The 25,281-nt window shown below is 40.6% G+C and overlaps 1 protein-coding gene across 10 annotated transcripts in view; it reads right to left on the reverse strand.

Annotated features, from left to right (window-relative positions):
• Positions 1-25,281, reverse strand: part of FAM110B (family with sequence similarity 110 member B) — a 162,949-nt gene that overhangs the window by 70,010 nt on the left and 67,658 nt on the right. For 7 of the 10 annotated variants that reach the window (XM_066379011.1, XM_066379009.1, XM_066379012.1 and 4 more), the window contains one exon: positions 3,146-3,232. The gene's annotated coding sequence lies outside the window, so the exon portion shown is untranslated. Of the gene's footprint in view, positions 1-3,145; positions 3,233-5,286; positions 5,422-8,582; positions 8,712-22,749; positions 22,825-25,281 lie in introns of those variants that run through there. The other 3 variants (XM_066379014.1, XM_066379018.1, XM_066379017.1) reach the window with 3 other exon arrangements.

The raw sequence follows: 25,281 nt of genomic DNA on the forward strand, positions 1-25,281 counted from the left end.
CCTTATTTTTGGTCAGGACCATTTAACACAGAGAAAGAAATCTGCAAAGGTTGTTTCTGCCCCCAGCAATTTCTCAAGTACTTACCACTCATACTAGAAAAGAATAAATATCCTGAGAGAGGTCGTGAAAAAGGAAACTTTCCAAGAGAAACTATCAATTACTTAAGTTTGATTAAGATAAGAAGAAACTAAAAACACAGGGAACATTTTTTTTTTTTCTTTTTGCATTTTTCTGAAGCTGGAAACAGGGAGAGACAGTCAGACAGACTCCCGCATGCGCCCGACCGGGATCCACCCGGCACGCCCACCATGGGGCGATGCTCTGCCCACCAGGGGGCGATGCTCTGCCCATCCTGGGCGTCGCCATGTTGCGACCCTCCTGGGCGTCGCCATGTTGCGACCAGAGCCACTCTAGCGCCTGGGGCAGAGGCCACAGAGCCATCCCCAGCGCCCGGGCCATCTTTGCTCCAATGGAGCCCCGGCTGCGGGAGGGGAAGAGAGAGACAGAGAGGAAGGCGCGGCGGAGGGGTGGAGAAGCAAATGGGCGCTTCTCCTATGTGCCCTGGCTGGGAATCGAACCCGGGTCCTCCGCACGCTAGGCCGACGCTCTACTGCTGAGCCAACCGGCCAGGGCACAGGGAACATTTTAACCTATCTCCAGACACTGCAATCACATGAATAATGTGTAGAAATTTCTGTTTGTGTATTCCTTTAAAGATGACTTACATATACATTACACAGGAGGTTGAAAAACTCAAAAGTTTGACCAAGAGAGTATTATTACAAGGTCATTGTATGCCTTCATTTTCTTTTTCAGTTTGCTTAAACATGGGACCACTTTAAAAAGGATCTACCTTGTATGCTAAGAACAAATCTTAAGTGCATGCATGGAGGAGCAGCAAGAAATGTTAATGATAATATAATACATGTGTCTTCATAAATCTACTAACCTATAATTTAAGAGCTCAAAAAATAACCAAGTTTTAGTGAACTTTAAATGCAAAAATGATCCAAAACAATTGAACACATTTGTATAATAAAACAAAAACTATGCTTTTCACAATTTTTAAAGCTCTAAATGTTTCTATCCTATTTATGGGAAAACCAAAATAAAAACAACTTCAAGTAACTTGCACACAATAACCTACTTGAGAATTAGAGGTAGGGGCCGGGACTTAGTGTCTACAACTTCGGTGACACAGGGTTTATGAATCACATGGTTAAGTACTTTCTAATCTTCCCAATTTAGGACCTAGCTAAATAATGATACTGACGAAGCTCAAGATGGCTATGCCTCTGAAGATAACTGACTGCCTTCTCCAGACAGTTCATCTGGGAGGAAAAGGAGGGGCCTCCGCTTCTTGAATACCTATGCTGTACCAGGCACTTCACAGAGCTGTGCCATGTAACCTTTTCCTCTACCTACTAGCTTGCTGTTATTCTTATCTGAAATACGAAAAGCCAAGGCTTAGAGAAGCCCATTAGCAGGGCTGGTAAGCAGTGAAGCGGAGGTTACAGCCTTGTCTACTCAAGCCCCCAGTTCTGTCCTCACTACAGGGCTGCAAGTTCACCTGCTATCAGGAGCCAGCTCGGTAAGCATTAACATCACCCAGCTGAGTATCAGAGTAGCGCTGCTGAGAAGCATGAGGGGGACCATCAGGCCCCTGTTTGCAAGGGACTTTTTTTGCTTTTAGCACTTGAAAGTCCCATGTCCCAGAAAAGCCCTCACTATGGGCAAACCTGGATGAGTGGGTTCCTAGAATGATGCATACTGGAGAAGACAGCCCTATCAGAGGCACTCCCCATTAAATCCACCTGTGCTCAGGTGCATTCTACCCCTGGGCTCTAACGGGTCTAGGAATGGGCGACACTGAGTTTCTTCCAGCCAACAGGAGTCCAGGCTTTCATATCAGAACTTCTAATATGTGGGATAAGAAGATAAGGTAATGTGGTGAGAAGAGTGATGGAATTTTGGGTATATCACTGAGAGGTCTTGTTGGCTTTTCTTTGATTGACTCTTTCCAGAGATTATAGAATTGCATCTGGCACAGGGTGATTCTTACTTGTCTGACTAAGTTAGATTCTGAGGTTCCTGGAGAACATTAACATCTACCTAACAATGTCCTGCATAATGCCATAATAACAAACTATACATGTGTGGCACACTAAATAAGCAATGGTAATTCACATATGGAGGCTGGAGAGGAGACTTCATGAGGGCTATCAATCTAATCAGAGCACACGGTCACTGGGGAACATGGTACCAAGGTTAAGATCCTGTGTTCTCATGAGAGCTGCTCTTGACCACTCTTCAAGCTGTTGCGGACATGAGTTAGCTAGAGAGCTGCCTCTCAGTTACCTCAACACTTCCAATCTCCTGATTTGGTGATTATGAGCTCTCAGGCCCTCTGTAAGAGAGGGAACATCTGTACCTTGAAGTTCATCCATTTCCTCAGCTCTTCCATGGATCTGGTCATAGGACGTTCTCAGGCTCTCCATCAGCTTTGGAGACCAGGAAGAAATCCTGGGAGTGGCGTGGATGTGTGGCCAAGTATCCAGCAGTGTCTTCTATTGGGCACACACATGCCCAAGTCTGCTGGCTTGACTGTCCCCCAACACCTGCCCCACCTCTCGGACTGTCCTACAGCTGGCACATAGGGTCCACTCTCTCCACATGGCGTCCTTTGGGAGGCTGCCCTGCAAAGATCACTCTCCCCCAAATTCCCAAGGCACTTGCTGCTGGGCTCATGCCATTTTGTCTGTCAGAATACACTATCTCATTTCCCAATCACAGACAGTATACTTCTCACTGGAGTATGAACATACCCATTTTTTTATATATGTTCTTCAAATCCATGCACCACTATATACCTGATTAAAGGTAAATATAATACAGTTTTAAAAAACTATAACTACTAGTAGATATGTAGAAGATATATCATGGAAACCCTTGGGAAAACAAATTGTCATTATTGTTATTTGGTCATGGCCAGGACCTCAAAGGAGGGGACTCCTTTTTTTTTCTTCCAGACAGCAAACTATCTGAAACTGCAGCCTCTTTGTCTTAACGTAATAATGACACAGGTTTTCAGAGAGAATCAATACCTTCTGCTGGGAATGGATCAAAACAAAGCCATATACTTACTTGAAAGGAATGAGTATTTTATGGCTGGTAGGCAGAAGTTACAGGGAATCTTTCCTTTCTTAACATACTCTCTGCAGCATGAAAGACCTAAAGATAAAGAAAGAAAAGACTGCTATTGCTGTTTTATTCGACAAAAATAGGCAGGCTATTAATATATATATATAATAGCAACATAAAATAATAATCCTTTTAAAAATCGATCAACAAGTTTCAAAAAATAAATAACAAACTTGTAGGTAAACCAAAATGTGTTAGTTTTTACAAACTTCACTTAGAACAAGTGTTTTGCTCACTTCAACTATATTTTTTAAGGAGACATTTAACCATAGAGAGCGATTATATAGAAAGAAGAACATAAAAGTCAAATTATGAGAAGTCACATAAATAAAGGTTTACAGGATGTCATCTCATTTCTGGAACTGAGTCTGAGTCGACCCAAGGTGTGCCAGATAGGCTGTGAGAGCTTCAAAGGGCCGGAGAGCCTCTTCGGTACACAATCCCCGCTTCAGAACAGGAGCCTGAGGCCCACTCAGGGACCAAGTTCTGTTTGAGGTTCTGGGGGTTCAGGCCAAAATCTCTGACCTCGGCATCTCCATCCCTGAAAGAGGAGACTGACTGCAATCGATACCATCTCAGAATGTCCCACTGGGATGGCAGTTGCAGACACTTGAGCAAAATCCTCAAGGCAGTGAGGAAGTGAGCCATGAGTCTACTGAGGGAAATAATTTCCAGGCGGAGGGGGCAGCCAGGGCCCTGGGGGGAGGGCGAACAGAAGTGGCATGAACCGACCAATGGAAAGCAGGTGACAGGAAAGCTGATGAAGGATAGAATCTTGGGGAATATCTACTTAAAGGAGGGTAGAAAAGGAGGCCGGAAAGGAGCAGGCAGAGACAGGAGGAACTAGAAGGGAGACCATCAGGGTAGAGAGCGGCCGGCTTAGTCAATCAGCTGAGAACACCTCCAACTCAGAGTAAGGGCTGGGGCAGGATGGCTTGTGGAAAGGGAGTGTGGAAGCCGACCTGGGCAAAACACTATGGCATTTAGAATAGATCTGACTGTATGTCCTGCAGTATCAGAAATGCAGCCTCTGTTTTCTTATAAACATTTCACTGGTGGCAAGATCTAATGCAAATATGCAACCCTGATAGTGGACTTTCCCTCCAGTGTTGGCAAGATTTAAAGTATGTCTAAATTTAATTAAATGTATAAGGAAAGCAAAAGGCCTTAATCCTAGTAAGGTTAAATGCTAGTGTTATAGTCAGAGCTCAAATTTTACAAGCTTGTCTTTAATAAGCACATACAAAACAAATGACTTTAATAACTGAGTTAAATAAATAAAACGTCAACATGCGTTCAATAGCAAATGATGATTCTTGGCAATGCTCACAGTTCTGAAGCAATCACTAAATTACTTAAGAGTACAACAGTAACGAAAGTATTCTGTAAGTCCTTTAAGACGCATTTTAAAATTTCCAGATACCTTGAAAATTTTTTCAAATCCCATACGATGTCAACCTATTAAAATAAATAAAAATACTTCCACACCAAACAATCTAACGTGTATTCTAAGAAGAGAAAGTAGAAAAAAAAAGTTTATACAGTTGACGATTAATCATGGTTTTGAACAGTGTAGGGCAACTTTTACGTGGAGTTTGTTCAATAATTACCTGTACTGTTTTCTATCCTGGGCTGGAAGTCCACGCATACAAAGGACTGACTGCACTGATCTAGGCCATTTTCTCTGGGGGACTTGAGCATCTGCATATGTTGGTATCTGCAGCGGATTTCTAGAGCCAATCCCCTGTGGATACTGAGGGTAGTTAAGTTTTCTGAGAGTCAAAAAGTTGTATGTGGAGTTTTGAATATGCAGGGAGGTTCAATACTCTTAACCTTCACATTGTTCAAGGGTCAATTGATTATGTTTAATACAGATCACAAGGAAGACATGGTGAAAGTTGATATAAAATATGAACCAGATCTGTGGCCCACACCTACCTCCACTTACCATTCACAGCAGTGGATGTGGTGCCAGATGAGTGGGAAACAGTTCATTCTGGATCAGGCCTGACTAGGTCTCTTCTCCTGAAGCCCTCTAGCTCCCCCACCTTTCTAGAGAACCAGTCACCCCTGCTTGGACTCACCGAGCTAAGTGTTCTGTTCTTCTCCTTCACTCCCTAGTATTATGTTTTTGCTGACTCTCCTCAGTAGGCTGCTTCTTGCAGGGTAGGCTGTGTCTTCTCTCGCTAAGGCTTTAGCACAGAACCCACCACGTGGCAGGTGCCCCTAATTATTGAATAAAATAGTAGAAGAAAAAAATAAATACACTTAGATGACAGACCTAATGTCTCTTCAAATATTTTTCTTTTTATTGTTCTTCTTTTTCCAATTGAGAGGAGGGGAGATAGAGAGACATACTCCTGCATGTGTCGTGGCCAGGATCAACCCAGCAACCCCAGCTGGGGCCAATGCTCTGCCCATCTGGGGCCATGTTCACAACTAAGCTATTTTTAGTACCTGAGGCAAAGACTCCACAGGAAGCCATCCTCAGAACCGGGGGGCTGCCATTTAAACTAATCAAGCCATGGCTGCAGGAGGAGTAGAGAGAGATAGAGAGAGAAGTGGGAAGGGGAGGGTAAAGAAGCAGATGGTAGCTTCTCCTATGTGCCCTGACCAGGAATTGAACCCAGGACATCTATACACCAGGCTGATGCTCTACCACTGAGCCAAGTGCCCAGGGCCTCAAATATTTTTCTAATCTAGGAAAATTTAGGAGAGTCAACCCCAAAATATATATTCTTAATGACAGAACTCTCTCAGTCCTTTTCACACCACAGATGCCCAAAGGACCAGCCGCAGAGCCACCTATCCTTCTACTTCCAATAGCAGGTGTTGCCCATCGCTCCGTCCTTTCTACAATTATTTCAGGCCTGTTCAGCCAAGCTTCTTTGTGGCCATTATAGGCTACATGAAGTGCTTTTCATTTTTAAGCTGATGCACATTTTCCCCTGCTATGATTAAAAGTGCCTAGGAGAAAATGTTTGAAATTATTACTTATAACAGGTACTGTTTTCAAGAAAATATGTTCTATATTCTAGTTCCTGCTAACAGACCGATTTGATGGGTCAGTAATGTCATTCTCTCATCAATAAATAGCTCTGAAATTACAAGGGCAGAAAACAAAAATTTAAAGGGCCCAAGAGATTTATTTTATTATCTCAGAAATATATATTCTTTTTAATGTAGTTAAAAAATGTTAAGATGCAATTCTGCTAAAGTTAAAAGTGCAGATTTTGTTATTTTGCAAAAATATAAAGAACATTTGATGCCATTAGAAAAAAATGCCCCTTTAGTATATGTTAGAAGGCCCTTTAGGCTACCATAGTACTTTACACAATATTCATGTACCACTTATGTTACATTTTGAAGAAGTCTCTTCTAGGCATTGAGAGTCTTTTAAGACTTGATCCTTGAGAGTCAACATCACTTAGAATAGTCCCCACAGCCTCCAGTGGCACATCATTTAACGGGTCTATGCTTACAAAAGGAGGTGAACAATTTTCACATTTGACAATAGTTTACTTTTAAGGCAGTCTATTTCTTAGAAATTCTCTAAGACCAAAGTAATTTAGGAAGTATTTCAGGAGATGAAGAGAAGGAGAGGGAGAAACAATTATGGAATGCTATCAATTTATTCTTCCCCAAAAGAGCAACCAAGCCTAACTGTGGACACAGAGAAGCGGTCATTATTCTCCATACCCACGGCAGGAGCAGAGAATGAAGGCGTGAACTGGGAGAGCGGAGTCTGGACATGTGAAGAAGAGCAACAACACTGTCATTGAAACTGCTTCCACCACTGCTACGACCTACTGAAATCTGAACGGGGGCGGGGAGGTTTACAAGGAAATCTAAAGAAAAGATCTAAAGAAAAGTAAGCGCTCAGTAGAGTGCCCTTTCCTACATTTGTTTCAGCACACATGGTATCTTAAAACTGAACACTGTAGATTCCTTAAAGTCATAAGAGACCCTGTATTACAATGAACGACTATCAAACTTTCTCATTACAGACAATACTGTATTATAACAAATAAATGACAATCTTTCATAATATTCCTTAAAACTGATACTTGAGTGAGATACTACATTGGAAGATTTATTGCACTTCAGGATGGACTAGGGAGGGTATTTGGGAGGGGGCAGCAAAGCACAGTTAGTTCTATAAAGTTTTCCTCTACCAAAGAATACACTGAACCCCTTTAACCAGCATACAGTTTTAAATCAAAGCAGTACTATTAATAAGTACTTAAATGGCAGTGTTTGGCTCTTCAGGAGCAGGGAAATAATTCCTGCTAGCTTTCAGATATCAGCAGGACTCTCCACTGGTATCAGACGCATGGTGGCAGCCAGCCAGCCGTGTGACTGGTGACTCAATACACAAGTTTCTGTGGTCTCCACAGTCTGATAAGGTAAGTACATCAATATTTAAGTTTGAGGACTCAATGGTAGCAGGGGCTCTTCTGAAATAACATAGAACTCTATGGAAAAGGTACACTGAGAAACAAAAACTCACACTGTACTTGTCTGGGTATCTTTAAAGTCAGCCTTGTCTATTTAAATATTTTTCCTTCAGAATTTACCATCTTTATTACAGAATTTAATATTACCTATTGTTTGATTTGGAAAATAATCCATCAGTCATTAACAGAAATTTAAAAATGTTGTCAAACATTAGTCTAGGTGGTAAGAACCCCACCTTCCTGTGATTAATTTCAACTCCTAAAGCAACATCCCTTTTTAAAACAAAGCCTGGAGTCAAAAATTCTCTGTTTGGCACAGCTGAATACACACCTATAAATATTTTTGGCAGAATGGGATATGCTATCATTCTCTATGTTAGAAAGGCTTAATGAAAACTACAAAAGGAGAAACAAAGAAAACCATCCAAAATGAAGGCTGCACTCATCTTTGAAGAAACAATAGCACATTACTTCTCCTATGATGCTGCACTGACATCAGGAAAATTGCTGCCCTGTCCTAATTAAAGTGTGTTTCACTGAACTCTCCTTGATTACTCCTTATTCAGGGGAGCCTGGACTCATTGCACACAAAGTCACCGGACACTGAAACACACCTCCAAAGACACCTAAATTGATGCAACATCGGGCTTTCCAAAACAGAAGAGAACCAATGAGAATCACTCCCCAGCACATGCACTCTTGAATCCCAGGTGAAAACAACATTCCTTCATGAGCAGAGTAGCTGTTTACCAGCCAAGCCTTCTCTAAGAGAACACATTTTGGTGTGTAACACGGGACTATGTATGCAATGTATGCATGCTATTAACAAAAAAGCAAGATCAAATTAAACAGATGACATGATGAGCACGCTTTCTTTCATGCATGGCTGTGTTTTTCCTGTGAGATAAAGACTCAGTAATTACCATGAACTGAAACTTCCCCACTGATCTCCTTTGGCAGCTGGCAGTCGGTGACTGCCGACGCTCTACAACAAAGAACGCCTTCTCTCCGGTGCCTTCTTCCTTCTTTAACGTTACCAGCTAAGCACCTCCACCGTTGCCTGAACACAGTAGAGTATCTCTGTATCTATGTCTCCAATGCATAAAGAGTACAGTGGAAACCTATCAAACTGGCGAGCAGCGATGCTAGCAACCAATGAGGAGAGGCTCAGGCAGAATCCAGCACATGCTCTCTGCGGCGCAGGCTGTCACCAGCGTTTAGCAGGCTGCTAATCTAATTATAGCCAGTTTGCTAGCACAGAGTTATTGAAGCAAAGCACACGAGCAAATTAAATTTTAATAAATTAAACCCCACAGACAAAAAGCATCTTGATTTCCTGTCATTTTAGGATTAATGTGTCACCTCATAAACTGTAGGTGATTTTTAAAGTACATTCTTGTTTTTCCTCCAATCCAGAGAAACAAAGAGTGTGGTTCAATCTAGCGTACAGTGCTGCCAGCTAACTTAAATTACAGATTCTAGCACGGAGGAAAAAATAATGAAATCAACAGCATATTAGCAATCATGCTAGAAAATCTTGGTCTTACTTTATTTATCCTGATTAGCAATTTGCCACTTACTTGTCCCAAAGTGCTAATTAGTCTCCCTCATACTTTGAAATACCATGCGAATTCGGTGCATAATGGAAAAGTGCTAATCAAGGTGTCAGAAATCATAATCTTGATGACAGTGATGAGTAATAATTCAGAGCTACCAGAGATGGAAAGAGATATCAGAAACCATTGTAAAAGCAAACATTAAAGAAACGTGCCTATTCTTGAATCCAGGTCAAATTATTAAGGAGTTCAAATTATTGTGGAGTTTCTGTATGATCTTCAATAAAGTATTAACTAATTTGCCTAGATTAAGCCTAAAATGATGAGCTGTTATCAAATAAGATACTTATTTTGAATCTGTGCTGAGGCTAACATTGAGTAAAACTCAAAGCTAAGAAGAAACTGGAAACCCTTCACTTACACAAGCAACAGAGTTCAAAGTAAATTCTGTTAACTTCTATGATTTATGATAATCAAACCAAACTTGATGATACAGTTAGTATAACGATATATTAGACAAAATTAGAAATTTTCCTGTCAGATGGACCACAAATTTTGGAGAAGGTAAAAGAAAAAATTTTAGACTTTATTGTGTATATTTAAATTTCTCTCTTAAGAAAATGATCTGTGTACTACTTGCTTGTATGCCCCTTGACCTTCTTGAGTTTTCTTTTTTTTTTTAATTTTTTTTTCTATTTTTTTTATTTATTTATTCATTTTAGAGAGGAGAGGGAGAGACAGAGAGAGGAGAGACAGAGAGAGAGAAGGGGGAAGGAGCTGGAAGCATCAACTCCCATATGTGCCTTGACCAGGCAAGCCCAGGGTTTCAAACCGGCGACCTCAGCATTTCCAGGTCGACGCTTTATCCACTGCGCTACTACAGGTCAGGTCTTCTTGAGTTTTCATAAGCCTTTAATTATTATAGTCTCAATACCATTTACAGCATATATTTTCAATAACAAAAGTCTGCCTACTGAACAATTTAATGGTAAAATTAGTTCTAGAAGCCAAATCCTGTGAATGGCAGTTTGATGCATAGGTGAAAAGTTTCTATTCTTACATTCTAACAGCCATACTACCTGGGTTTACATTCTGGATCAGCTACTTCCTACCTGTGTGACTGGGGAAAAGTGATTGGATTTTTCTGTGTTTCAGAGGTTATAACGGGAGACATCTTGCAGAATTATTGACAATGACCTGTAAGCACTTAGGATAGGGACTGTCACTGAGTAAGTTCTAAAGTAAGCTATTATTAATAGCAGCAATCTTTTCACCACACCCGATTGTCTACCTTCTTTTCCAGTAACACACTACTTAAAAAAGAAGTGTCTGAACACTTCTCCATTGTAAGGTTTTATCAGAAACACCACTTAGATAATTAATAGTGACAAGCTGGTGTCAGACTTGATTAATCATACAGAGCTGTTATGGGTCTTTACTGAGGTAAGAAAAATTACTTCACCAACTTCTTTTTGGCTATCTAATAGTCACTAATTTCACTTAATTCTATATGAACTGATCTTAAAAGGAATTTTCAGTAAATTATGGGCTGACAGTTATATTTCACTAATGACTTGCAATATAGATTAACTGGTATGACACACATGAAAAGTGTTTTCTATAAAATATAAATTATGGAAAGTTTGTAATGAGGTGTTTGATTTAATTTGAAATGATGAATTTATGTGAAAAGGACAGAAGGTAGCCTGCAGACTCTTTACTTATTGGTTTTCCCTTTCTTCTCAATACGTCCTACAAATTAACAGTCCTGGGTTGATATTAATCAAATCTGTTAATCTGTTAAATTTTAATTTTCGTAATTCCCAGAAATTCTATGTTCTACAAGTCAAGCTCTAATCCAGTGATAACATGTAAACTTCTCATTTTCGTAGTCTTGTTTTGTTTTGATTCTTATTTGAAAACCTTTACAAAATGCTAACATCCTCAATAACCATTATGATCTGTGTGTGTGTGTGTGTGTGTGAGAGAGAGAGAGAGAGAGAGAGAGAGAGAGAAGGACAGATAGGGATAGACAGACAGACAGGAGGGAAAGAGATGAGAAGCATCAATTCTTTGTTGCAGCACCTTAGTTGTTCATTGATTATTTTCTCATTTGTGCCCTGACCAGGGGGCTACAGCAGACCAAGTGATCCCTTGCTCAAGCCAGCAACCCTGGATTCAAGATGGTGAGCTGCGCTTAAACCAGATGAGCCCTCGCTCAAGCCAGCAACCTCAGGGTTTTGAACCTGAGTTCCTCTGCGTCCCAGTCCGACGCTCTATTCACTGAGCCACTGCCTGGTCAGGCTATGATCTGTTCTAAGGCACTAAATATTCCCAGGGATTAATAGTAGCCATGGAAAAGGAATATTGACTAAGGGGCAGTTTTTCATTCTTCAATCTTTGCATACCATAAACTGTTTGGGAAATTAGGGAAAGAAATGGTATAGCTCATAAAGGAAAGCGAAGAAACTCATGGTCCGTAAATTCAAGAGTGGAAAACTGCGTATAAATGTAGACACAAACACAAACTTGCAGAACATGAGGGAGACATGCCTGCTAAAGAAGAAGATGCCTGTGCTACCTCAAAGCACCGTCCATGTGAATTGTCACAGCACAATTACCATTGTCAGGAGCTAAGTTCTCCAAGAGGAATTGGCTCCCGTGATTTGGCCTACGGCACAGCTCCCTGGAGGCTGCCAGGATACAGACTAGTAACACTTTCAGGCACTTATTTAGGAAACAGCCAACAGCTCTGCCTTCTTCATTTTACAGACTGCAAGCTCAAAAAAAGGAGCACGTTTAAAAAGCTGTTTGATTACTTTGTCTCATGTCCGTTTTGTGTAAGACATTAAGCAGACATGTTCCAAGAAAAAGAGGCAACTGTCCCTTCTTAGGTCTTATCTTTTGGCATGTTTAGAACAAATATTTGTCTGAAACTGGTAACAGTTAATTGATAATCTTTCTTACTGCCATTCTACTAGGTGAACATATATATTTTTTAACCTCTGGAATAAGCACTTTTGTCTTAGAATTTCAATCAACTCTCCCTTGAATCTGAAAAGGCATTAATTCACTCAATAACTAGTCTTAGGTACCTACTATGTGCAAGGTCTGGGGGGACATTGAGAATAGTGAAGGCAGTGGGACAGTGGTCTGATTCCCAGTGGAGCATCCCTTCTAATCAGGGAGATAAACATTACGTGACTCGTTAACAACTGAGTGAGTATTACGGGTAAACTGCCGCACAGGCTGCTATGGAAGCTCGTGAGTAGGCAGCGGGTGTGGAGAGTTGGTCTCAGACAGAAGGAGGCTTCTGGCTGGGTGTGGGGAGGTCCAGGAGTGCTGCTAAGGTCCTGAGAGGCCAGGCAGCACAAGATGGAGTGCAGACAGCTGCAAACAGCTCACCAGAGTGGAAGAAAAGGATTAGGTCAAAGCCCTCTGGAAATCTGACTGCCGATTCATTCTCCCAGTTCTTCCTACTACGTAATAGGTTCCCGTTGCCTTCCAAGTCAAAACCCTCACCTCACCCTTCACTGCACAAATAACGACAATGTGTACGTTTTACATGCTCTACAATGGGCAAGTGGGAGCAGGCAGTCACTGGAATGGGTTTATCTCATTGAAAGGGCTTTCTCAAGTTCTGTTTTGACTCCCTAACCCTGGAGAATAAGGAAAGGAAAAAGCCTATGTACTGAGAATTGCCACACTGAACTGTTACAGCTTTCTCCCCTTGAAAAGAAATCGGGTTCACACACTAAAAATGGTTCATGGCTCTCACCGAACTTCAGACTAGTCAGATATTGTGACAAAAGTGTCTCAATTTGAGTTGTTTGTGAAACCCCATGTCGCTGGAAGGGAAGCAGGGCAGTAGTTTCTGCTCGGAGGAACAAGGACCTGGGTGTGGGGAGGCCTGAGCACAGGCTGGGCTAGCAAGGCTGATATACCTCCCAGTTGGCGGAGAACACCCAGCCCAGGTCTACTTCCCAGCGCTGCCAGGAGAGGGGAAGGGGCTGCAGTCCAGAATGGCCCAGGGTGAGCCTCAGACCCCAACCCAGAACGAGAGTGGTGGGTGAGTGAGTGATGGAACAGACGGCTTGTAGCATTTCCTTTCTGCTGTGGTACTTCAGGCCACCAACTCAAACTCACAGCATGTGGAACTGAGAGAGATGCTATCAAGCAGCTCCTATAAGCTGTGAGGGCTCAGCACACCTCCCAACCCAACGCCAGGGAAAAGGCATGAATACTCATGCAGTGCAAGTCTCACTGCTGGGCAAGCATATGGATCATCAGTGCCCCTTCCTTCTCTGTTTCTCTGTTCAGAACACCCACACATCAGCCTTTTTTTTTTTTTTTTTTTTTTTTTTTTTGAGAATGTGGCATACAGGGCATAGGGGGTACTCAGTGCAGTTGAAATGCAGCTGGCCTGGGAAAAATAGAATCGGTTGCTGCAAATTACTCCAGCTGCTCCAAAGGCCACACACAGCCCTCAGCTCCCTCTTCTCAGGTTATTAGAATCCTAATCTGTTTACCATGAATGACCCCCTGCCTGAATAGAGCCTCAGAGTCCCCCTTATACGTTAGTGTGGGACACCATTGGCATATCAGCTATGCGGGTCTCCTGGGAAGCCTCCCGCCAAGGAAGACGATTATGTTTGAACAATCGTCTTGCGAGGATCCATAAGCAGACTGCGTGAGTCCTCCTGTAGGGTACACTTTATAGTTCAGGTGGGCACCTGGTAGTGTCTCAAATCCTTGCCAATACCATTGCCTTTTTTTTTCTTCTAGTGATTCATACAGTGTGTCTGTAAGGTCATGGTGCATTTTTGACTGGTCACAGGAAAGCAACAAAAGATGATAGAAATGTGAAATCTGCACCAAATAAAAGGAAAACTCTCCCAGTTTCATGCCTATTCAGTGCAGTTCGATGTGGGCTCACGCACAGATTTTTTAGGGCTCCTTAGGTAGCTATCCCATATAGCCTCTACAGACTCGTCACTGACTGATGGCCTACCAGAATGGGGTTTCTCCACCAAACTGCCGGTTTCCTTCAACTGCTTATCCCACCAAGTAATGTTATTCCTATGTGGTGGCACTTTGTTATAAATGTGCCAATATTCTCATTGCACTTTGGTCATGGATTCAAATTTAGCGAGCCACAGAACACACTGAACTTTCCTCTGTACCGTCCACATCTCGACTGGCATGGCCGTGGGCTGCTCCACTGTATACACAGTGTTACGTCATGATCTGCGCATGCGCACATGCTGCCACATCATCCTACAGAAACTGGGAGGGTTTTCCTTTTATTTGGTGCAGATTTCACATTTCTATCGTCTTTTGTTGCTTTCCTGTGACCTGTCAAAAGTGCACCATGACTTTACGGACACACTGTATTTTAAGCAAAAGCTTTGTGGAAGAACTTCAAGTATGCGTGGCATGAATGTCCACCATTATGTTTTAACATTACAAACTTTGAAAGATTAGACTTTTATCTAAACAAATATGTAACTACAAGAACATAACTTGTTATGAAAGTCATCTGGGGCCTTTCTGACCCCTTTAAAGTCAGTAGAGGTGAAAGGATAGTTGTCTTGAAAATGGGTCGTATCAAAACTTCTGAGGTCATACCCTGAATGACACTCTTTGGGCAGTATTATGTTGCTAGAAAAATACACACTTATCTTCTACCCATTATATTTTATCCCAATCTAGCGACTCTCCAGCTGGGAACTTTGGGTACATTACTTAACTTTTCTATGCTTGACTTTTCTCATCTGCAGCATGAGGATGAAGAAAGGAGTTACTATATAAAGAAAGCATTCAGGGAGTGCCCAGCATTTTGCAGACATTATCTAAGTTCTTCCTCGTTGGCTGATGACAAAATTAAAACATCCAGGCCAAATGATATTAATGTTCTTAGAAAAACTGTTCCATTTTACTGACCTTTTCTTGACCCAGAGAAAGAAATATATAATATAAACACAAAACCATCATGTCCTGGGCACAACCCAGATTGATATTTTATACTGTTAAAAGTTTATTAATAATATCAAGATATTCTGGAACTTAAATAAGCACAAATATTTTTTCTGGGGTAATTTGGGAAAAGAGTTCTTGAAAATTTTACAGATGTGTATACCTTTACTTCTTGCCATTCACTCTGGGAAAAACATCCTAAGTTCACAGTTAGGTTCACATACAACAAATAAATAAAAATAATAGAAAATATGCACAAAAAATAGATGTAAGGTATTTATCATACTTTCTAGAGCAAAAACAAATGAAAATCTTTTTCAGCAATAGTCAATTCATTACATAAATGATGCTCTATAAATAAAAATTAGTGGAACATTATGCAGTTCTTTAAAAGTGATATTATGTATTAAGAAAGACTATTTAGCAAATAGAAATACAGCTGAATATTAAGTGGAAGTCATAAATCAATGAGTATTATGATTCTAGATTGGTAAAAATGATCTCTCTGTGTATATATACATACACGTCGGTGCATACATGCAGAGAAAATATCCAGGGGCAAATGCCACAATGTAAACAGTCCTTGTTTCTGCACGGTTGACTTGTCTGAACTGTTTACTAATGTTAAACATAAATTGTTTATTAAAACTCTGTATTTTTTCCCACCCATGGAAAAAACACTACGCCTGGTAAGTTTTTAATGAGTCGCCCTCTAAAGCCTCAGGCGTGGAGATTCTTGCAGCCTCAGTGCCCTAGTCTTTGGGTCTGTCCTACAGCCAGTCTAGGTGCAGCTCAGCTTTGTCAGCCAGCTGGTAAGTGACATCATCAGCAAACACGCTTTTGATGTACTAATCACACCCAGCCATAAGTCAAACCATTACGGTGGGAACCAAAAGTTCAGACTGGATTGTCTGTCAGTTTGCTGATTATTATTAAACATTAGGGCTCGCCTCTGTTGGCACTGATGCAAGTCTTCATTGCTAAGTATGGCTTAGATATTTCTTCCCATAGTTATTTGGATAATTTTCTTCTTTTATTTAAAGGAATTCTTATACACTTAGAAGAAAGATATGGCCAGGTTCAAATGTCTGGAAAAAAGCCAGTAGGTTTAAGTGAAGGAGAAAATGGAAAATAATTTCTTTGGATATGAAGTTAGAAACATTAGCATGATTCAGAATTGACTGGAATCTTGGCAAGTTTCTGAAGCTTTATGGATTGTTACTACTATTGTGGGAATCAAATGTAAAATATAGTAAAGCAATCACCTTTTTCAGTGTCTGCCCATATGAATTCTATTTTTACTTTCACAGTTTAAAAAGCCTTGTGACTACAGCTCCATATCATTAATAGATAATGATTTGATGGTTTCATCAGAAAGATCTTTACATTTATATGTATATATTTTAAAGATAGTTTAATTATATCCAGGGACCAATTTTTTTAAATTACACAATAGAAATTAATATGCAAATGGACTTGTTTAATCAATATTTGTCTTGAAGCAAATTGAGCTCTATTCCATCTATACAGTTGAGTATGTAATTTACCTGTAAAGCCAAGATGCTTTCCCTACTGAAAATATTCACCCCCCACCCCCAGTTTCTTTAGTAAATGTTGTTTTTCATAAATGGTAACGTGTTCTATATCTGTATTCTCTGTTGTTGAGAGAGAAAAACAGGGACAGACGGGAAGGGAGGGAGATGAGAAGCATTAATTCTTCATTGCACCTTAGTTAGTCATTGATTGCTTTCTCATATGTGCTTGATGGGGGGGGGGGGCTTCAGCTGAGCCAGTGACCCCTTGCTCAAGTCATCGACCTTGGGCTTCAAGCCAGCAACCTAGGGCTTCCATCCAGCACATTGGGGTTATGTCTATGATCCCACGCTCAAGCTGGCAACCCTGCACTCAAGCTGATGAACCCATGCTCAAGCCGGCAACCTCGGGGTTTCAACCCTGTGATCTCTGCATCCCAGGCCACCGCTCTATCCACTGCTCCATCACCAGGTAAGGCTAGACTCCCTCTTTCTATTTTCATATATAGAGAGCCTTCACCACGTTTTCTTTTACAACAAAGAAATATGCTTTCATTATGTAATCCTGCTAAGGGCAGCGATAATAACTATGAGACCTTTTTCTTTTAACAAGAGTTATTCTCCTGGAAACATTTACCATTAACTGACTTTAACAGAAAAAATAACTGTGTCCTTCAAGAATGAGAGAGAAGCTATTTGAAGAGAAAGAATCCTTTGAAAATATGAGCATCTGAATAGTTTCTAAATAAAGCAGAAAATCTGTGTCACTTATTTAAGGTTGTTTCTTGGGTTAACAATTTAGGTGCTACAGACACAATAAAGAAAAAAAGTTACTTCTCCATACATTACCGTACCTGATAGTATCTGAAAGTCACTTTTGCAGATGTGGGTTCTCTTTATGTAGGGCACCTTTTCCAAGCAGCATCAGAGTATCAGGGAGAACAAGCACATAGAAAAGATAAACTTCATTACTTGTTACTTTTATCGTGTGTATGTTATTAGCTTTGAAACTGGAAGTGATCTGCAGTACATTAAGTCACTTTAAGGAAACTTTCTTGGGTTTATTTTTTACTTTATTTTCACAGTCAGATTACAAACTACTTTAAATTGCAACTATTTGATTGCATTCCTCTTGAATGACCGCTTATATCTTTGCCAAGTCAATGCTTCCATTCAGGGAGAAGCTATTTTAATTCCACTGTAGGCAGGTCCTCTTAACGAAGAGAAGAGTTTAAATTCCTCTCACATAGAATGACACACGATAAATGTATTTTATCATAAAGTCTAAGTCAAGCTTACACAAGTGGTTTGCGTAGTAAATTATATAGAAGGTTTTTAAATTAATATTGCAGAAATGTTCCCTAATGGGAACAAATGGCATAATGTACCTAATGGGTTAGTGGCAAAGCACTGCAGGAGCCCAGAAGGCAGAAAGAGGAACTGCCCACCTGATTTCTTTCTTTTTTTTTTTTTTTTTTTTTGTATTTTTCTGAAGCTGGAAAGGGGGAGGCAGTCAGACAGAGACCGGGATCCACCCGGCACGCCCACCAGGGGGCAATGCTCTGCCCATCCGGGGCGTCGCTCTGTCGCGACCAGAGCCACTCTAGCGCCTGGGGCAGAGGCCAAGGAGCCATCCCTAGCGCCCGGGCCATCCTCTGCTCCAATGGAGCCTAGGCTGCGGGAGGGGAAGAGAGAGACAGAGAGGAAGGAGAGGGGGAGGGGTGGAGAAGCAGATGGGCGCTTCTCCTGTGTGCCCTGGCCGGGAATCGAACCCGGGACTTCCGCATGCCAGGCCGACACTCCACCACTGAGCCAACTGGCCAGGGCCCCCACCTGATTTCTTAATGACATCTGCTCATATTCTAGATCAGTGGTCCTCAACCTTTTTTGGGCCACAGACCGGTTTAATGTCAGAAAATACTTTCATGGACCGGCCGTTAGGGTGGGATGGATAAATGTATCACATGACTGAGACAAATGTCAAGAGTGAGTCTTAGACGGATGTAACAGAGGGAATCTGGTCATTTAAAAAAAATAAAACATCGTTCAGACTTAAATATAAATAAAACAGAAATAATGTAAGTTATTTATTCTTTCTCTGCAGACTGGTACCAAATGGCCCACGGACTGGTACCGGTCCACAGCCCGGGGGTTGGGGACCACTGTTCTAGACTAAAGAAGTTTTTACAGTTTTAATCATCTTCCCACCATGTGTAAGCACAATTTTCACATTTGTTTTTATTGTTGTGTAAAAACAAAACAGCTTGACTATGTGATATGAGTTAGTGCCAGGCTTTACAAAGATGGTATCTGAGATTCCCTTACCCTGAGGGTGGGGTACAGTGGTGGAGGAGGGGGTAATTCTTAGTTAATTTTATTTTGTCTACAATGGGCACCACTCACACAAATGAGTGGATCCTGACTTCTCTGGGTGAAGGAAGTAAAAAATCTTACAAGCATTGATCCCAATTGGTTGTGATGGGTGGTCAAGTTAGTAGGAATCAATATTCCAACTCCCTGAGATGCACCAGGTGAGACAGCCAGGGCCCTACATGCATGGGCACGTGCCTCCTGCCCCAAACCCTAGCACAGCCAAGAGAGGAAGATGGAGCAGTAAAATTTTGGATTTGAATTTACTACTTTTCTAAAAATTTCCTTATTTTCAACAATGGAATGGAATATTTTCTATGTCTCTTTTTCTCTTTTTACAAGATGAAATTTTCTGTCCTCCCAAACGATGTGTATGCTGTGTACTACTTGGAAGAATCTATTTTGCAGGAAAAAAGAAAACTCCACTGTCAACCAAGAAAAAGCAATACTAAAGCATTGTGTTTCTTTTTGTTTTTTTGTTGTTGTTGTTGTTTTTTTACAGAGACAGAGAGAGAGTCAGAGAGAGGGATAGATAGGGACAGACAGACAGGAACAAAGAGAGATAAGAAGCATCTATCATCAGTTTTTTGTTACGACTCCTTAGTTGTTCATTGATTGCTTTCTCATATGTGCCTTGACCGGGGGGCTACAGCAGACCGAATAACCTCTTGCTCAAGCCAGCGACCTTGGGTCCAAGCTGGTGAGCTTTGCCCAAACCCGATGAGCCCGCGCTCAAGCTAGCGACCTCAGGGTCTCGAACCTGGGTCCTCCGCATCCCAGTCCAATGCTCTATCCACTGTGCTACCGCCTGGTCAGGCAAAGCATTGTTATTTTAAACGCTGGTTGGTCTCCGTTGTCTGAAAAGAACTAAAATTTCAGTTAGCTTACCATCCATTCTGATTGACTAGTTTGGAGTGCTCTACAGTTTGTGCTCATTCATGCCTTCATACATATTTCTTTTCAGCATTATTCCTGGGCCTAATTTGCAGTGAAGTGAAATGGATTACAACAAATTTTTTATATCTGAACAAACTGAAGTCATCCAACTGCAAAACACATTCCACTTGCAAAATTCCATGTCAGAGTCATGTATTAGTGATGTTTCACATTCGGTGGAAATGTGAACCATGGTAAGGTGGTTCCTCTCTTCTCCCAATGAGAAGCCAGTATCCTCCACCCACACAAGAATAAGAAGTTCTTTCATAAAGACAGTGATATTCCAATACAGTGGTGTTAATAGGAATAAACAGACCAGCGGAGCAGAAGAGATAGTCCAGAAATACATACACAAATATATACAACTATAAATATTTTTTGACAAAGGAACTCAAGACAATTCAATGGAGAATGAAAAATATTTTCAACAAATAATAATGGAACAGTTGGACAGCCATTTGAAAAAACAGTTAAACACTGACACTGCTTCTCATCAAAAATACCAACCTGAGATAGGTCACAGACCTAAAGATTAAAAACAAACTATCAAGCTTCTAGGAGAAAAGCAGGTGAGAATATTTTTGCAATCTTGTAGCAAGTAAAAACTTCTTAGAGTCACAAAAAAAAACTAAATGTAAAAGAAATGAAATGGCAAATTAGTCTCTAAAACTACTTTAAAATTCTGCTCAGCAAATGGCATTGTTAAGAAAAGAAACAGGAAACAACACTAAATGGGAAAAACCATATCCAAAATATGCATTTGGAAAAAGAACTTTTAGCCAGGAAAAAAAAATAAAGAACTACAAATCAATATAAAAAAAGACAGAGTCCATCATAAAAAGGATATCTTCACAAAAGATATACAAAAGATCTATAAAAACATGAAAATGTATATAAAGTCATTAGTTATGAGAGAAACACTAATTAAAACCACAAGAAGACACTGTTTCATAACCACTCAAATTGCTAAAAATAAAAAGACAATACCAAATGTTGGCAAGGGTGTGAACAACTAGAATTCTCATACACCACTAATGGGAAAGTCTAAAGTCAAACATTTACCTCTGACCCAGCAAGCCCACCCAAGCTAAAGGAAAACATATGCCCACAAAAAGATTTGTTCAACAATGTTTATAGCAACTTTATTCTACGTACCCATCTGGAAACAATACAAATATCCATTCACAGAAGAACAGATAAACAAATTGAGATCTATGCACACAATGGGATACTACTCAGCAATATGGAAGGAGCTACTGAGAGGACAAGGATGAATCTCGAAGACATGACACTAAATGATGGGAACCAGCGCAAAGTGGACTTACTACTGTGGAGTCCATTGCTGTGAAGTTAAAAATAGACAAAAGTAACTTATGGTGATAAAACTAGAACAATGATTTCTTCTAAGGGTGAAAAAGGGAGATGTGAGTAGAAAATGGCAAAAAGAATTTGCTGGAGTGATGGAAATGTTCTCTATCTTTATTAGAGTGGTTACCTGACTGTATAGATGTGATAGAACTTATCAAACTGTATGCTTAAGATCTGCAAATTTTACCTAAAAATGCATATTATATTAAGAAAACAATATTATAGTCTTATTACAAAGTTTTTTTATAAATTCTGCTATTAATTTGATATCTTAATAAAATTATTGTTATTTTAAATTCTTCTGAATCTTTCAAGCTCCAACTATATGTAGTATGCTATGGACATGTAAAGAGAAACAATGACCCAATTCTATATGAATTTATAACAGAGTTTAGCTATTTGAAAGTCGATTGTGTTTTCATATTCAGATCACTTTATCAGGATCTGAGAATATTTTTTCTATTTTTAATCCCTTGGAAAGTTTATTTTAAACAGTTAACCACTGTAATACCCTTTAAAATACCTTTTCTTCAGTTATTTTTGCCTCTTCAGCTTTTACCTAGCCAAGTATTCTTTCATTTGTCTCATATTTATAATAAGGCATTTTTCTGGAAGAAATTAATATGTATTTAATATAAACATACCTACAGAACTTGCCTTTGTTTTCTGAGTGACTTGTATATCACTCTTAAAAATAAACATACAAAACCATATGATTTTACTTACATGTGGAAACTAAAGAACAAAATAAATGACCAAACAAAAGAGAAACAGCCTCATGGATACAGAGAACAAAGGGATGGTTGACAGAACGGAAGGGGTGGGTGGTTGGTAAAAATGGTGAAGAGATTAGTACAAATTGAAGGAGTTATAAAATAGTCGTGAGACTGTAGAGCATCGTGAATATAGTGAATAATATTTTAATAATTATATATGGTACCAGGTGGGTACTCAACTCATTGGGTGATCACGGTGTAAATTGTATGAATGTCTAACCACCATCCTGTACACCGGAAACTAAGAAAAAATAGTATTGAAAGGCAATTGTAATTGAAAAAAACTTTTTTCAAAAAAATTGAAAAAACAAACATACAGCTGATAGGCATCTTGAGTTAAAGAAGGTGTGAAGATAGTCTGGGATTTGAGTATCTTTTTTAATTCTTGTTTGTTGCATAACCTTAGATTAAATTACTCAATTTCATTAAGATTCAGTTTCTTAAATAAAATAGTTGTATCAGCAGCTATTTCATAGCTTCAAAAGGGGAAGCAGGTGGGGGTTGGCCCATAGAACTAATAATGGGGTGTTCTGACTTTACAAAGCCACATACAGAGAATTCTAAGACATATCATACCTGTCCCCAGAGGGCAAACTGTTCCCACTGACACTACGTATGACAATTCAAAGCAGCACAGCCGGGCAGCTACCTCTGAGGGATGAAGAATTAACACAGAACGAGGTCAGTCTTTCACTCAGTTATGGCCCAGAACAGCTAACGTTTATTGAATACTTTCGTGTGCTTGGTCCCATACTAAAACACATTCATCATTTAATCCTTGCTACATTCCATGCAGCAGATACTATTATCACCACTTTACAGCCGAGGAAACGGAATGAGAGGTCATAACCCTCTCAAGGCACCAGCCAGTGAGTGGTGGAATCAGGGGGCATACCTGCAGTCAACCCCAACACATGCCTTTGAACCACGAAGCTGCACCATTGTTCCGGAGCTTCCGAGCCTTCCCGGGACATTTAAAGGGTGACTGTGAAGGCAGTGGGAAGGTCAGAAATGGGGAACTCTCCATTTGAAACAGTTTTGGGGAACTTGGATGCTCAAGCTTGATTCACAGAAGTAGAAAAAAATAGAACAGTTGAAAGGGCAGAGCCTTCAGCTTTACTGCTTAGGAAAATAAACTACAGTGTAATTTCCCAATCTATAGGAAATAGAGAAGAGCAGACTTGCTGACATCGTGTGTTCAGCTGCGTGTGTGTGTGTGTGTATGTGTGTGTGTATGTGTGTGTGTGTGCACGCACATTCATGCACGCACGCACACACACACACCTCCCCTTAAGCACTCTACAGTTAAGCCCAACACTTCCGCAGCCATGCCAGCATCCTGTGCTCTGGGAGCCCTCACACCGCTGCCCAGGCTGCGGACATGTGAGCTGCCCAGTGTCCTCAGTAAGGAGAGCAACAACCAACTGCAGGGGCCCGCAGAGGGGAGCAGAGCCCTCCAGGTAGCCCAGGACCAGCTGAATGTGTTTTCATGGCACTGACTAGGTCCTCTATGGCTATAAACCATGCATAATTTGATTAGCAGCATTTAACACAACACCTCTGCAGCCCTCATTTACCAGCTCGGGACAGGAGAGAAAGGCTGACCACTCCCACAGAAAACATAGGCTTCTTCTTCACTTTGAGCCCTGTGTCCTGCCTTGGCCCCCAAAGCACAAGACAGCCAAAGATGGAACATCTTTGAGGGTCCATGTAACATGTGGATACCCCGTTATTACCTTCAGAATGGGGATAGACAGAATGGTGGGACAGAGAGGGTTAGTCTTTGTCACAATGGACACACATTAACAAGGAAAAGCCTATGGAAAATGAAACAGCAGTTTAAATAAACTATGCATCAGTATGGCAATGTAATGAATCTATCAGAAAAGCATCGAAATCCTTCCCGACACACACACACACACACACACACACACACACACACACACACATACACACACACACACACACACACAAAAACGCAGAGCAATCTATGCAAACCTAGCTCTCTTTTGATGTTACTCAAAGCAAATTCAGCCTTCATTTCAGGCTATAAACATGTCATCTTGGGTGATTTAGAAGGGACACCTCGGGAGACATGTGAATTATGCCTTCATGAAGATTTTAGTTTTAAATGTTACCAAGGCCTATGAAAATGCAACCTAATACTTAGGTTTACATAGAAATGTCAGTGTTCCCTGTTAGTGTGACTTGATGCTTTTTTTTTTTTTTTACTATTCCACAGATTATGTTTCTAAATAGATTTTGATAACTAGTAGAAATGAAATGGTACTAAAAAGGTAAACAACAGTTAAATATTATTTATTAAAATAACCACTGGCTTTTTTTCTTGATGGAAGTGTCCTAACAATTTTAAAAAGCTACAGATATCAATTAATCCAAAAATAATTTCATGACTGAAAATTTTTAGTTTTTAAAAAGTTACGGCCCTGGCCAGTTGGCTCAGCAGTAGAGCGTTGGCCCAGCGTGTGGAAGTCCCGGGTTTGGTTCATGGTCAGCACACTCAGGAGAAGCAACCATCTGCTTCTCCACTCCTTCCCCTCCCCTTCTCTCTCTATCTTCTCCCCTCCTGCTGCCATGGCTTGAATGATTCGAGCAATTTGGCCCTGGGCACTAAGGATGGCTCCATGGCCTTGCCTCAGGCTCTGAAATAACTTGTATGCCAAGGAACTGAGCCATAGCCCAGATGGGCAGAGCATCACCCCTAGTGGGCTTGCTGGGTGGATCCCAGTTAGGGCACATGCAGGAGTCTGTCTCTGCCTCCTTGCCTCCTGAGTCTCACTCAATTTTTTTTAAAGTAACATATTTTAGACTAGATGTTGACAAACTTCTGTAAAGAGCCAAAGTGTATAGTTTAAGCTTTGCAGGCAACAGTCACTGTCAAGGCTCCTCCACCGTCACCGCAACGTGAAACCTGCTAGTCAGCAAACACAGAAACAGATAAGCATGGCTGTGTTCCAATAAAAGTTTATTCACAAAAGAACTGACAGTGGGTTAGATTTGACCTACGTACGGGCTATGGTTTGCCAACTTCTGATGTAGACTAGACTAAAACAGTATAGAATCTATTCTTTAATATATATTGGAAAC

The sequence above is a fragment of the Saccopteryx leptura genome, chromosome 3, assembly GCF_036850995.1.
Source record: "Saccopteryx leptura isolate mSacLep1 chromosome 3, mSacLep1_pri_phased_curated, whole genome shotgun sequence".
Classification (NCBI taxonomy): domain Eukaryota; kingdom Metazoa; phylum Chordata; class Mammalia; order Chiroptera; family Emballonuridae; genus Saccopteryx; species Saccopteryx leptura.